Below are 12,326 nucleotides of genomic sequence, written 5' to 3'. Positions count from 1 at the left end.
AATGCTTATAGAATTTATGTGGGATACTGATGTTGTACTGAGCAACGCTTTTTTTAACCTCAAACCATTTCCTGAGAGAATGAGAGGTGAGCCATGCATTGTGGCACTCTGAAGGCTACAGGCATGGATTTGCCAGAGGCTCAGCGCTGCCTTCTGGTTGGAGTAGAAGTAAGGAGATTTTAGGCAGATACAGGCCTTGATGCCAGAGTCTGCCCTGAACATATGAAAAATATCTGTTTTTTCCAGCTAAGAATGCTCCATTTAACATAGATGTGTTAACCCTGTGTTTTCCAAGTTCTCTTTGGAACGTGGAGAGCAGTAATTCTGCATCTTAGCACAATACATTGTCAGTGCCAGTGTTTAATTCATCTTATAGAAGTGTGGAAGGACAGCTAATTTAATTAGAAATGTGAAAACTGTTCAGCAGTTGTGCATGTTATGAAAACATTGTCTTTAATTTTTACTTGTACTGTTAGTGATTAACTCAGTGATAATTGCCAGCTCATGAATAATATTAATATCACAATATTGGAAGTCTGGTGCTGAAAAATCAAATCACTTTACACTGGTAATAAGGAAAGACAAAAACAAAGAATGAATCCTAAATCTGTAAATGCATAAACATGATTGTGATTTGAATCTGTCATCTTTTAGTTATCTGTAACCATGCATGTTTGGATTCATCCTGTTGTTTTACATTGCAGCATCTGTTTGTATGTTTGGCTTTTTTCCCCTCCCATCTGAGCTTTTGGTTTTCTTTGGTGGTAGTGAATCCATAGTTGAGTTGTAAGAGAACTTGGTATTCCCAGTGAGGAGCAGGGTCTGAACACTATTACATTCCCCACGTGCTTTTTAGTGAGGCTTTTCTTTTTTTTTTGGCCTGAGTTTATAATGCTTTAGTTCTAAGGACTTTGTTAGAGAGCTTCCTATAGGAATGTTTCTGGAATGTTTCTTGAATGTTTCAATATTTTGCTTCATGTAAGTTGTTATTTTTATCAGTAGTATTTCTTTTGCAATTAAAACTTAGAGCAGCATAACTTTGTGCTTAAAAAATCCTAAAATCCTCTACATTTTTTTGTCTTTTTGCCTTTGTGCAGTAAACAATAAATGCCCGAAGTGTGGCTGAATCTGCAGAGCATGGACTGTTTTTACAGTGCTAATGCATAAAACAACATGCAGATTTGGATAATGTCCAGACATAGGCCATAAGACCTTCAGCTTTTGTTTAAGGATTGGTGTGTGTGAAGGAACTTGTCATTGACCTTGTCTGCTGTTGAGGAAGCTTAGGTCTCAAACTCTCCAAGTGTGTGTATATATATAGCCATAACTCAGCTGGCATTGGTGGAGATATGAGAACTTCCTACAATTCATAGACAGTAGTGTTGCCCATAATCACCTAATTGTGATGGAACAATTAATGCAAAATTAAAACAAATGTGGTGGTGTGTTAGAACCAGGCTGTTGGAGTCTTCCTCACATTAGGAATTTGGTTTACCCATGAGTTAGATTTCTGAGGCTGTGGTACCATAGAATCACAGAATAGTTAGGGTTGGAAAGGACCTTCAGATCATCCAGTTCCAACCCCCCTGACATGGGCAGGGACACCTCACACTGAACCATGTCACCCAAGGATCTGTACAACCAGGCCTTGAACACTGCTAAGGATGGAGCATTCGCAACTTCCCTGGGCAACCCATTCCAGTGCCTCACCACCCTCACAGTAAAGAACTTCTTCCTTATATCCAATCTAAACTTCCCCTGTTTAAGTTTGAACCCTTTACCCCTTGTCCTGTCACTACAGTCCCTAATGAAGAGTCCCTACACTCCCTACAGTTTTATAGGCCCCCTTCAGATACTGAATCCAAACTGAATATTTGTATCCAAACTGAATATTGCACCTTGCCATCACTACATCTATAATCTCAAACTATCAGTACAAATTATGCACCTGGCTTTGTGAGCAACCTCTACCTGGGAATCCTATTGCTGTGAATGAAAATCAGCTACTAGAACACTGACAAGACTGGGCTTTAAATTTCCACATGCATGTAATAGTATTAAATTTAGCTTTTAGTCTTCCCATTTATCAGTTTATAAATAGAAGTCATTAGAAGCAAAGCTAACAGAAAGGGATGCTTCAGTCTAAGTGCAGTTTTGAAGCTTTATTTAGAAGATGCACAGAGGGATTAATTTTGCAGCCCAGAATTAAAAATTAAATTTGCTCAGAAAGCAGCACTTAATGACTGCTCTACAGTGATACAGAGCAGCTCTGATTCGCTCTTAGGTAATTGCTGGATGTTTTATTCACTCCAGCAGTTTTATTTCTAGTCAAGACGATCTTTGGCATCTGTTTTGAATTGTTAATAGGGAAATAATGCATTTTTAATAACTGCAGCTATTGCAGTAATCCCTTGCTTGCTCATTTTACAATGTTCAAAATAGACAGAAATAATAGAAGTTATCTTGCATACTTCTACTACAAGCCAAGTCTTAGGAAGCCTGAGCATATCATGTCCTCCCAGTTAGTTATTTGTCTGTGTTCCAGTTAGCCCATATGCCTCCTGTGTTTGCTCTTTCTGAGTTATTTTTGTCTGGAAATCAAACAAATAGTAAAGATCCCAGTGAAGTCTGTAGTTGGTTTGTTTGACTCCTTTTCCTTTCCTGCCTCCTCAAGTAGAGCCTTAAAAACAACATACTCTATTTCAAAGCTGCATCTTCCATGAGGTATATTTGTTAGTGATCATTTGAATACAGGTTTTATGTTGGGTGCGAAGGACAAAGTGAAGGAGACAGTGGTACAGCCTGGAGTGGCTTCCAAAAGGGCCTGGGTCCTCATAGTCTTGTACTTCAGCTGCTGAGCCTCTTGCTTGGTATGGCCTGGAGTATCTCAGTGGCCTTCCATCTAGAGTAAGTGCAAAGCAAGGCCGGGAGGTAAGGTGGCATTCAGAGACAGTAAGTTTCATAATCTAGCTTCTTGTTTGAGGAGCAGTCTGTTCCCGGAGTTTTCTAAACACATCTTTCTAAACAAACCTCAGTTAGTGCTTCAGCCTGTCTCTATAGGTGCTAGATACCTTATGCCAATACTGTGCACCTGACAGTTGTCAGCTTGGAGCGTATTGCATGAACATTCAGGTTACTGAGCTGTTTACACCACTCCTGAACATGCAGGTTCATTTACAGTCTGAGGAGAGCTCACCAGCCCACTCTTGGAGAAGGCTTCCTACTCTGCTGGGCTTTTTGCCTTTGGTTTTGTATTTCATGCTTTGTAGCCCTAATGCTGCTGTAGCTGTCATTTATGTTTGCGTGATGAGTGTTGTGGCAGAAATAGTTGTAGGAATGCTGCACACAGGAAGATATCATGTAAAAGAGTGTACATGCTTGGGAATATAAAGTCATTCATATCTGTATTCTTTGTATGGATATGCAATAGGCTGATACACGCAACTGCAACTGTGGTCAGATTTGCTTACCACTAATATCTAAGCATCTTTTCATCTGATGTGTTTATTCATAACTATGATTTCCTTGTTCTGATTTGCATGAGATGTTGGCTGTCACTCATTCCTTTCTCCATCTGCTATACCTTCCATTCTTCTCATATGAAATCAGATGCCCTTATCATGACCAAAGAGCATTTCAAAAGTGTGAAGCTAGAGATTTTTCTGTTCTTTTTTTTTCTTTTCCCCAGTGATACCTGTGAAAACAAAAAGCTAATGCAAAGGATGTTATAGTACCAAAGAAACCCCATCATTTTCTTGCAGTCTCTACCTGCTTAATGTTTAATCAGCACCTCTGGGAGGTAAAAACATTATTCTGACAATACTGTACTTCTGTGAAATTTTAATGTGGAATCTTTTTTTCACCAGGTAATGTTGGCTTACATGCAACAAACCACTGTGTGGAAGATGCTAGAAGGATTGATTGTGCTATTTCTTTTTGTCTGAGCCACTGGTAGGCATAGCAGCTATGTTGTTGCCATAACTGGTTAACACAGAAGCTTAGCATACAATGAGGTCTGGCTGACAGATGCTTCTATATCCTATCAGAGTGCTTTGGGTTTCCATAAGTTTTTTTCAAGAGCACGGTGGGAATTCTTGCACCCTAGGCACAGACAGAGAAAACTGGGAACTTTCTGATTAGATTCCTGAAAGTGAAAAGTATTTACAGATGAATGTGGTTCTTTGCAACTCTGTTTACTGTTTCCACTGATGAGCACTGTGGTGTTTCCCAGGCTTATATACATAGCAAGTATTTCACATGTCCTTCACATAAGCATCTCTCTAGACATCCCACGCTGCACAACAGACTCCTCAGTCCTGTGGTAGTTTCCCGATCAATGATTAGTCACAGATGAAGCCATAGCACAGGAGCTGTACTTCAGACTCCTTTGTACTATTGGTACAACTGATTGTCATTTTCTACACCAAAAGAAGCTTGAATAGGCGTCTTATTTCCAACTGAATAGCAATTGCCTAGCTTTATAACTTAGCACATTTAAGCACTGCAGCCTCTCTTTATAACAGGCAGAGATTTAAAAGTTTGATAATATTGTTCCAAATTGAGCAAAGGAGTGGAAGCAGCATAGCTCAGACCAGGCAGTGTATTGCAACAATGGTGCAATATGCAGCTGAACCGAGCAAAATGGATCTGAACCCTGAGCACATTGTGGACTCGTTGCTAAGCCAGTATGAGGTTCAGATGGTTATGTAAGGCATCTGTGCTCAAACCCTATGGCAAAGGAAAGCTGGAGTAATTATAGTAATACTTGTAATTTTCCACTTGATGCCTATGTGATCTAGCAATGGAGAAATGGTGAATGGGGTTGAAAACAGTCAGGAGCTGGTAGAATATCATGAAATTTACTATTTGCTTTTTGGATTTTCTTGGTTTTCTTCATTCTGTTCCTTTCCATCCTCCTCCTTTAGCTTGTTTTTAGTTTAAAGGAAATGACCACTCGTGGTTGTGTTACTGATAAAGAAGTGACCTCGTGCAAGCCTCCTGCTAAGCCGGCATCCCTTCTTCCACCTGCCATAAAGCACATTATAGCATTACAGATGTAGGTATTCCAAACTGCTCCTTTAATAGCCTTCATGCCTTCTGGTTTGTAGCACCATTCATGATGCTGGCAACTCTGCATGGAAACAGAGTTCTTCCTTCTACTGAAAAAGAAGGTGGGGGAGGAGTAAAGTGCTGGTCTGATAATCAATATTTCTGGGTGTAAATCACCGGCAGAAGGGGAATCCATCTGTTCCGCATTTTCAGTGGAATATGGGCAGTGAAAATACCTGTGGAAAGTTTCTTTTAAACATATTAAGAATAAAGGAGCCATGGCCACAATAGGCTTGGTATGTACATGACCACTTAATGTGATTTTTTCTTATGGGAAAACCAGAAATTGCCCTTTCAAAATACCTTTTGCCTCAGAGTTTATCTCTAAGTGTTGGCCTAGGCTCATTTGGTTGTTCTCCTTTGTGTTGCAAGTTCTGCCCCTGACAGTGAAATGTGGGTCAGTCGGGTGGTACTTACAAACAGGTGACACTATTTGTAGATTTAAAAATAAAACCAATAAAATCTAAAGCTACATTTTCCTAATGCTGTTCCCTGTGATTCTGTTCCTCTGTCTTTTTCCTTTCTTGCCCTCCTCTTCCTCGGCAGGGAAGATAATGTTCTGCACCAGTTCTGCTGTCCACCTTCGGGGTCTAGTAGTCCATCTTCAAGATGACAGCGAAGCTCGGGGTCGCTAAGTGTGCAGTCAGTGCTACATCTGTATAGGCCATCTCTCCTCTTACTGGTGTGTATGGGACTGACACTTGCATGGATGCCATAGGATTGTGATTCATGTTGAGTCCGAGTTACTCAGAATGGCACAGCCATATGTTTTTGCCATCAGTGCTTGGTAATCTCCTCTCCATGCTTTTCTACAGCTCTCGTGCTTGTGCCCAGTATCTAAAACACATGCAGACTGTAAACAAGTACCTAAAATGCACAGTTTATTTTGAACTAAAATAAACAGTACCATAAGTCTTTAAGCGTACTGTGAGTTTTGTTACTGTGTGTACAGGGTCATGTGGTATAAAGGGTGCAAACTAGTGTTGACTTCTTCTCCCCCAGATGTTGAGGTTATGGATGGGAGAGAAGCTGTTTCATAGCATCTGTGCTAGGCTGTTTTTACTGCTAACAGTCCTAGAAGTTGGTTTCAAGACTGGACAAACCCCAACATGACATTTTAGGAATGTTGCTATGCAGACATTGGCCATTCTTTCTTTGCTTTTTGATTACGCTGAGGAACCAGCACATGTATGTTGTTACAGCAGATACTCCAGCTATGAGTGATTACATTTCTAAGCTTCTTTGAGGTCTGTCTTATAATTTTGTCTGCCTGTGTTTGTGAAAGTCTTGTATTAAGCATTAGCAAAAGCACAAGATCATTACTCATGCTGTTACCTAATTGATGATAATATTTTTCTCTAAGCTGTGAGCAAGATTGTCATTAAAGGGGAATAAACTGGCAATTGAATGGCCCTGTAACTGCAACCAGGGAAATACGAACATGTCTATGGGTGTCTAAGAATAGAGTCTGAGTTACCATTGCCCAGAAGGCATTTTGTTGATTGCATCTTTCCAGAGACTTCTCATGGCTCTAAAATAACTGGAGGATTTCTACTGGTTGGCTCTTCCAGACTTAAACAGCCCAAGCAGATATACCAGGAAGCATTTTCTATAACGTGGCATTTACTAGCCTGAAGCTAGCAAGAAAGAAAAACTGACTGGGGGGGGCTCTTAAGTATGCTGTTGCTATCGTGAGTTAAAATACTACAAACTGTTTGGAGCTCATGTAAATGTGGAGGTGAAACGGTGATGTTTATTTGTAGTCACATGTGGCTTTGAGGATGAGACAGAAGGGAAATCATCAGGATCAAGAACAGAGGAACTGTGAAGGTAGCACGAGGCTCACTGTCACGCTGCATAATGTGCTTGCTTTATAAGACTGATCATAAAACCATATAAAGGAATCAATATAAAATCCAGAATACAGGTTATTTGCTTTTCAGTTAGACTTGGTCTACTGTTTCTGTCCTTCCTGTTAAATGTTTTCTTGTGTTTGGCTTAGGTATGGTTGTGAAGCATCCAAGGCCTGAGGAATTTGCTTGCAGAAGGCTAATCTGCCTTCATGATTTTGCAAGTTTGTCTACATCCTTTATCGTGACTGCAGACTGCAAACAATATATGGCTGCTTCTACTATGTGCTATCGAATGTTCCTTAGTATCATGTGGTTCTCAGTCACTTGGCATTACAATGTATATGAATTGCTAACATTCACACTGTAAAATTTGGAAATTATGTATGCCAAACTTGTGTAGTAGATCCCTGCAGCTAATTATATCCCTGGAGGTGCTCTGGTGTTTACTGAGAGGGGTGGAACACTGACATGTTTGAGTGTTGATCACAGTTTTGGTCTTGTGCTGCTATAATTAAGAGTTTCTGAGTTGCCTCCCGAAGACAGAAGCAGAAGGGATGTCTGATATTTTGACTTGCTTATCTATGTAAACACTAATTAACTCTCTCTACTCAGTGCACTGAACTGAAGCACTGTAATTACTCTCTTCCATAGGGTAGGATTTGGCCAATCTTTCAATGAGTATCTTTTCTCTATCTGTGTGAAGGAAAACAAAGAGGAACGCCTATTTAAACATGAAAATTAACCTCTGCAACTCTAGGTGCCAGCCCTTCTGCCTCGAAGAGACAACAGCCAATTACCCTGAGCTGGTTGTAGCTAACGGGGCATCTGTGGAGAAGATGAAGTCAGAGACTGCTCAGTGGTATTAGCTGTAGCAGGACACTGCCACTGACTGGTTTCTGTCTGGTAGTTTTCCAATTAAGGGTAAATAATGTCATTGTAAGTTGCTGGCATTTGAAACAATTTGAGTTGGTATCCATTGTATCATCAAATTATGGCACTTGGTCTCTGTGGAGCAGAGAGAGAAGCTGACCTCTGGCACAGTGCAAGTCAGAAATGCAGCAGTAAACATTTCCCAATGTAAATAAATGATGGCTGGCTGAATAAAACATGCCACGAAGCTCAGGATCCAGCAGCACAGCCTAGTAGGGGTTCTCCAGGTTAACCAGGGTTTAGAAGAAGATGACCTAAATGCAGCTCGTTGTTATAAAACAGAAAGGTAGCAGTGGAAAATTTTCCTCTTTCTTCTGGTTCCTAAATGAATTTGCCCTGGTTTTGTGAAGAGTGAACACTGTCCTAATGTGTATCCTAGTATGGAAGTAGAGTAGAAATGTTTTGTGTTTCTATAGACCACTACTTCAGGACCTCCAAGGACTGAAGAAAAGCTGCTTTGGGAGAATTCAGTTAGAGCACTTCTCCTTCAGCACCTTTAGGCACTTGCACTATTAGTGGGTTTCTTCGGCAATGTGGGGTTCTCCTTTGCCAAACACACTCAGCTCTTACATTCTTTGGGGTGGTTTTGCCTAAACTAGGTGAGTGAGACTTCGGTTTTGCAGAGCAACTACTGACTCGCTGTTATTTTCTGTGCATACGTGTATTATTTTCTCTCTGTGAGTGATTGTGGAAGTCATTAGGGCAGCCCAGAGCAGCGTGGGAGGACTCCGTGCTGGAAAGGTTTGGATTTTTGCGTACCACTAGATGGAGCAAAAAACCAGTTCAACTGGGAGAAATTAGGGACTTGTTCCCCAAAACTTTAAGCAGCTGAGGTGAAACGCTGTATAACGTGAGGAGAAGTGACTCCCTGGAGAACGGCGTAGGGTGTAGGTCTAAAGCATGACTGAAAGCAAGCTTTGAAAATTCTCTCTTAGCCCTTCCACCAGCTGCGGAACTGAAAATGGATTTGCCACAACTTCCTGCAACTCAACATTCATAATGAATTTGAGTTCAATCAGTTTCTGGCCAAGGGAGCGCCTTGCTTGAGCAGTACGTGGCATGGTGGAATGCCATGTGCTCGTGAGAATGAAGCAGCACTGGAGTTGCATTTGGGGTGACTCAGAGGCAGGGACGCGGCTGCTCACTGCACACGTTCAGAGCGACCTGAACAGGCTCAGACCCTCCGAAACCTCCTGATTCAGACATTCACTTTACCGAGCTCTGGTTTGCTAACCAGGCCATTTGGGAGTGCACTACTGAGGCCTCAAGTATTGGAATGGAGCAGGGAGTTCTCACAAAATATAACTCCCAAAATACCCGTGCTGGCACCTGTGACAGTCGTGACTACCGTCAGTTTGTTACCGGGATTGTGAGTGCTGCTGGAGCTGTCGGGGTGTTTTACAGCAGTGGGATCGTGCCTGAAGCGGTGGCTAGAGGGAGCTCCAATGCAGCCTGGCCCGGAGCTGCCCGTCTCAGTCATTACTGATGTGGCCTGTTCTGTTACATGGAGCTGTGGATGAAAGCAAAGGAGGAAGCCATCTATGTTTACTTTTGCATGCAGTTAACACTGGAGATGGAGAAGTATTTGAACGCTTGGAATGACAAAATGGATGTATATCTCACACGCCCTGCAGCCAAGGTCATTTATATGTTTCATGATTATTACATTGTGTGGTTTGGTCTGCCTCTAGCTCTCAAGTTGTAACACATACTATGTGCAGCGGAAGGTGGGTTTAACAATGTACATGCAGCCATGGGGGTGCTCCACATCCGACTGTCAGGTATCTGATGAGCTCTTACAGAGGAGAGTAGGAACAAGACAAGCACAGTGATACTTCTGAGCACCAATAGATTTTGGCAAGGAACTAATCCAGAGGTGGTGTCTAGTGGGTTTTTTAATAAAGAAATGAATAATTATTAGAAACTGCTTGATAGATGTTCCTGCTGTCAAAGCAGCAGGAATCGTAGTCTGACTGTTCTGTCTCTACTGAATTAATTATAGTAACTCAGTCAAGGGTGCACTCCTGTATGTACATACAGCGCATTTGGCTTGATGAACCTCTTCTCTCATCTGCAGGTATGTTTTCCATTTTCTTTTAACTCCACAGAACATGCACAGCAGCTGCTCAGTGCTGGATGGGAGACCCAGCACAGCTGCAGAAAGTTCGAATCATCTGCACAGTAATAGCTTAATGTGACTCAGTTTAGCAGAGAATTGGTGGGGTTTTATTCCCCTCTTCCGCCCTGTGCTTGGTGATGGACACTTTGCTTCCCTTTTGGAATGGAGGCCCCAGTACCAGGCAGGATTACCTGAATGTGCAAGGTAGGGTGCATTCGTGGCTGTGAACAGGGATTGCAGGTTATGATGAGCTGACAAAAATGGATAAAGAGGAGACAGAGCTTAACTGAGTTAATCCACAAGGAGAAACAAGAACTAATGAGTTCAGAGAGAGCTTTTCCTGTCTGTGTCCAGATCGAACTCTGCCTCCTGCTCTCTGCTGCTAGTTGACCTTTTATGTCTCAGTCCTGCTGCTGTTCAGTTTCTACCCTGGAACACAGAGATGTTCCTTTACTGACCCTTAAAACTGGAGACGCATTGGGGATAGGAGGGTCTCGCTCAGAATTATTTCTGCTTTTCACAACAGGATGCTGCAGGGTCAGAAGGAAAGAGTAGCCCTACAGCTAGTATGGTTTGGTTTGCATGGCAAGTGTATAGTAAACATTTGGGTACTTGTGAAGGACAGCTTCTGTTAAATCAGGGTGCTAATAAGGGTGGGAGCTTGCAGAGATCCTGATTGCTGTGGCTTCCTTCTTGTGCTCGGATAGCATCTTTATCTGCAATGGATGCTTTAACTTGGTTATTGTATGATCAATGACTTAGCCACAACTAAAAACATCGGTGTTATCAGCGCTGTTCCCAGGCTGAGAGTCAAAAACACAGCACTGCACCAGCTACTAAGGAGGAAAATGACTGCTACTGCTGAACCCAGGACAGTGCTGCTGCTTTCCCTGTAGACCTGGGATGAGATTTTAAAGAGTTTGGAAGCAATTATCAGTATTTACCCAACAGGCTGGGAAGCTCAAAGTGCAAAAAACCAAGAACAGTTTCTTTCTACAGTTCCATTTGCTTTCCATATTCAAGTGAAAATTTGTACATTATATTTTTCATGAGAACTATCCCCCTTTCTATAACTCTGAGTGTTTCACGCAAGTGCTTTTGTTTCCATACCCATTCCAGTTACTTGGTTTTCTGATTTTGTTGTTATTTGTATGCTTTCTGGCCTTTAGTGACTTTTGGCTGACGCATTCACAGAACAAACACATAAAATCAACCCAGCTTATGACCCGTTAATGTAAGCAGTTTTCCTGAAGAAATGATGTCACATTTCATTAACCTCTGAATTCCTTTCTAGCCAACCATTGGAGCCCTGCACACCTGAACACGAGCTAGTATTGACACCTATCTTGCTCTCTTCCTCAATTAAATCCATCTTTAGGGAGAATTCAATTAGTTGTAATTGATATTTTATGACACGGTTTTGCCAGAGGCCGGTGTTGTGCAGGTAATGAATCTCGATCAGGAAATGGTACTGAGCTAATCCTGTTTCGTGATGCTACAAGCAGTGCTGTTACTCAGGCGCCGCGCTGTGGCACTGGCAGATTGCTCTCCTGCATGCGGCAGATGTTTCTGACAAACAAGTTTGTTTGCTCCTTGGTCACGAGATGCCTGATGAAAGCGGCTCCACTCGGCTTTGTCCTTTGTTAGCGGGTGAGCTCTCAGCTGCGCCGCTGCCATCAGCTGCCCCTGGCAGCAACGGGATTGCTGGTGGGGCCTCCAGGGTTCAGCCTGAGATCGAGGTGCTCTCCCCATGTGTTCCTCTCTTCGGAAGCCCACAGAGACGTGTCTTCTGCTTTAAAATCAGGCTTTGTTATTGGAGGCTCTTTTTAAAATGCTTCAGTTTGATTTTGGGGAGTTCAATGAAAATCTGTGTAATTTAGTGCTGCCAGTACAAACTGGATTCTAAGTCAGCTATGACCTGTAGTAGCCCTTCCTGCAAACTGTGAGGTTAGATTACTTTGGTGCTTCTAGGCAAGAAACTAGCGTTCAGCAAAATAAAACTGAAACCAACTGAGTAATAGGCATTGTCAGCTCCTTTACCGTTTCTCATCAAAGACTTAAGGATGATCAAAGAGCCAGCAAGTGAGGCCAGGGTTTAGGTGTGTAAGTGGAGCAGCAGGAAGCCTGTCACTTGATTACAGATGAGGCTAAATGAATCCTGAGCTTTGCTTTCATGTTTCATTAGGCACTTCTCAGCCACAAAACTTAGTCCAGCTTGAGAAAGTCCACAGTTAGCCATGGACAGTAAAATCTGGGAGGTGATTTTTATTAGTCTCCATGGAAGATGCTTTATCTGTCAGTACTTGGAGTGGTAA

General features: G+C 42.1%; 1 protein-coding gene across 6 annotated transcripts in view; it reads left to right on the top strand.

The window, feature by feature from the left end:
* Positions 1 to 12,326, top strand: part of IQSEC1 (IQ motif and Sec7 domain ArfGEF 1) — a 337,900-nt gene that overhangs the window by 150,420 nt on the left and 175,154 nt on the right. The window lies entirely within an intron of this gene.

Source organism: Lathamus discolor, chromosome 7, assembly GCF_037157495.1.
Source record: "Lathamus discolor isolate bLatDis1 chromosome 7, bLatDis1.hap1, whole genome shotgun sequence".
NCBI classification, from domain to species: Eukaryota; Metazoa; Chordata; class Aves; order Psittaciformes; family Psittacidae; genus Lathamus; species Lathamus discolor.
The sequence above is the reverse complement of the archived record's forward strand: the minus strand, read 5'-3'. Positions and strand labels throughout refer to the sequence as shown.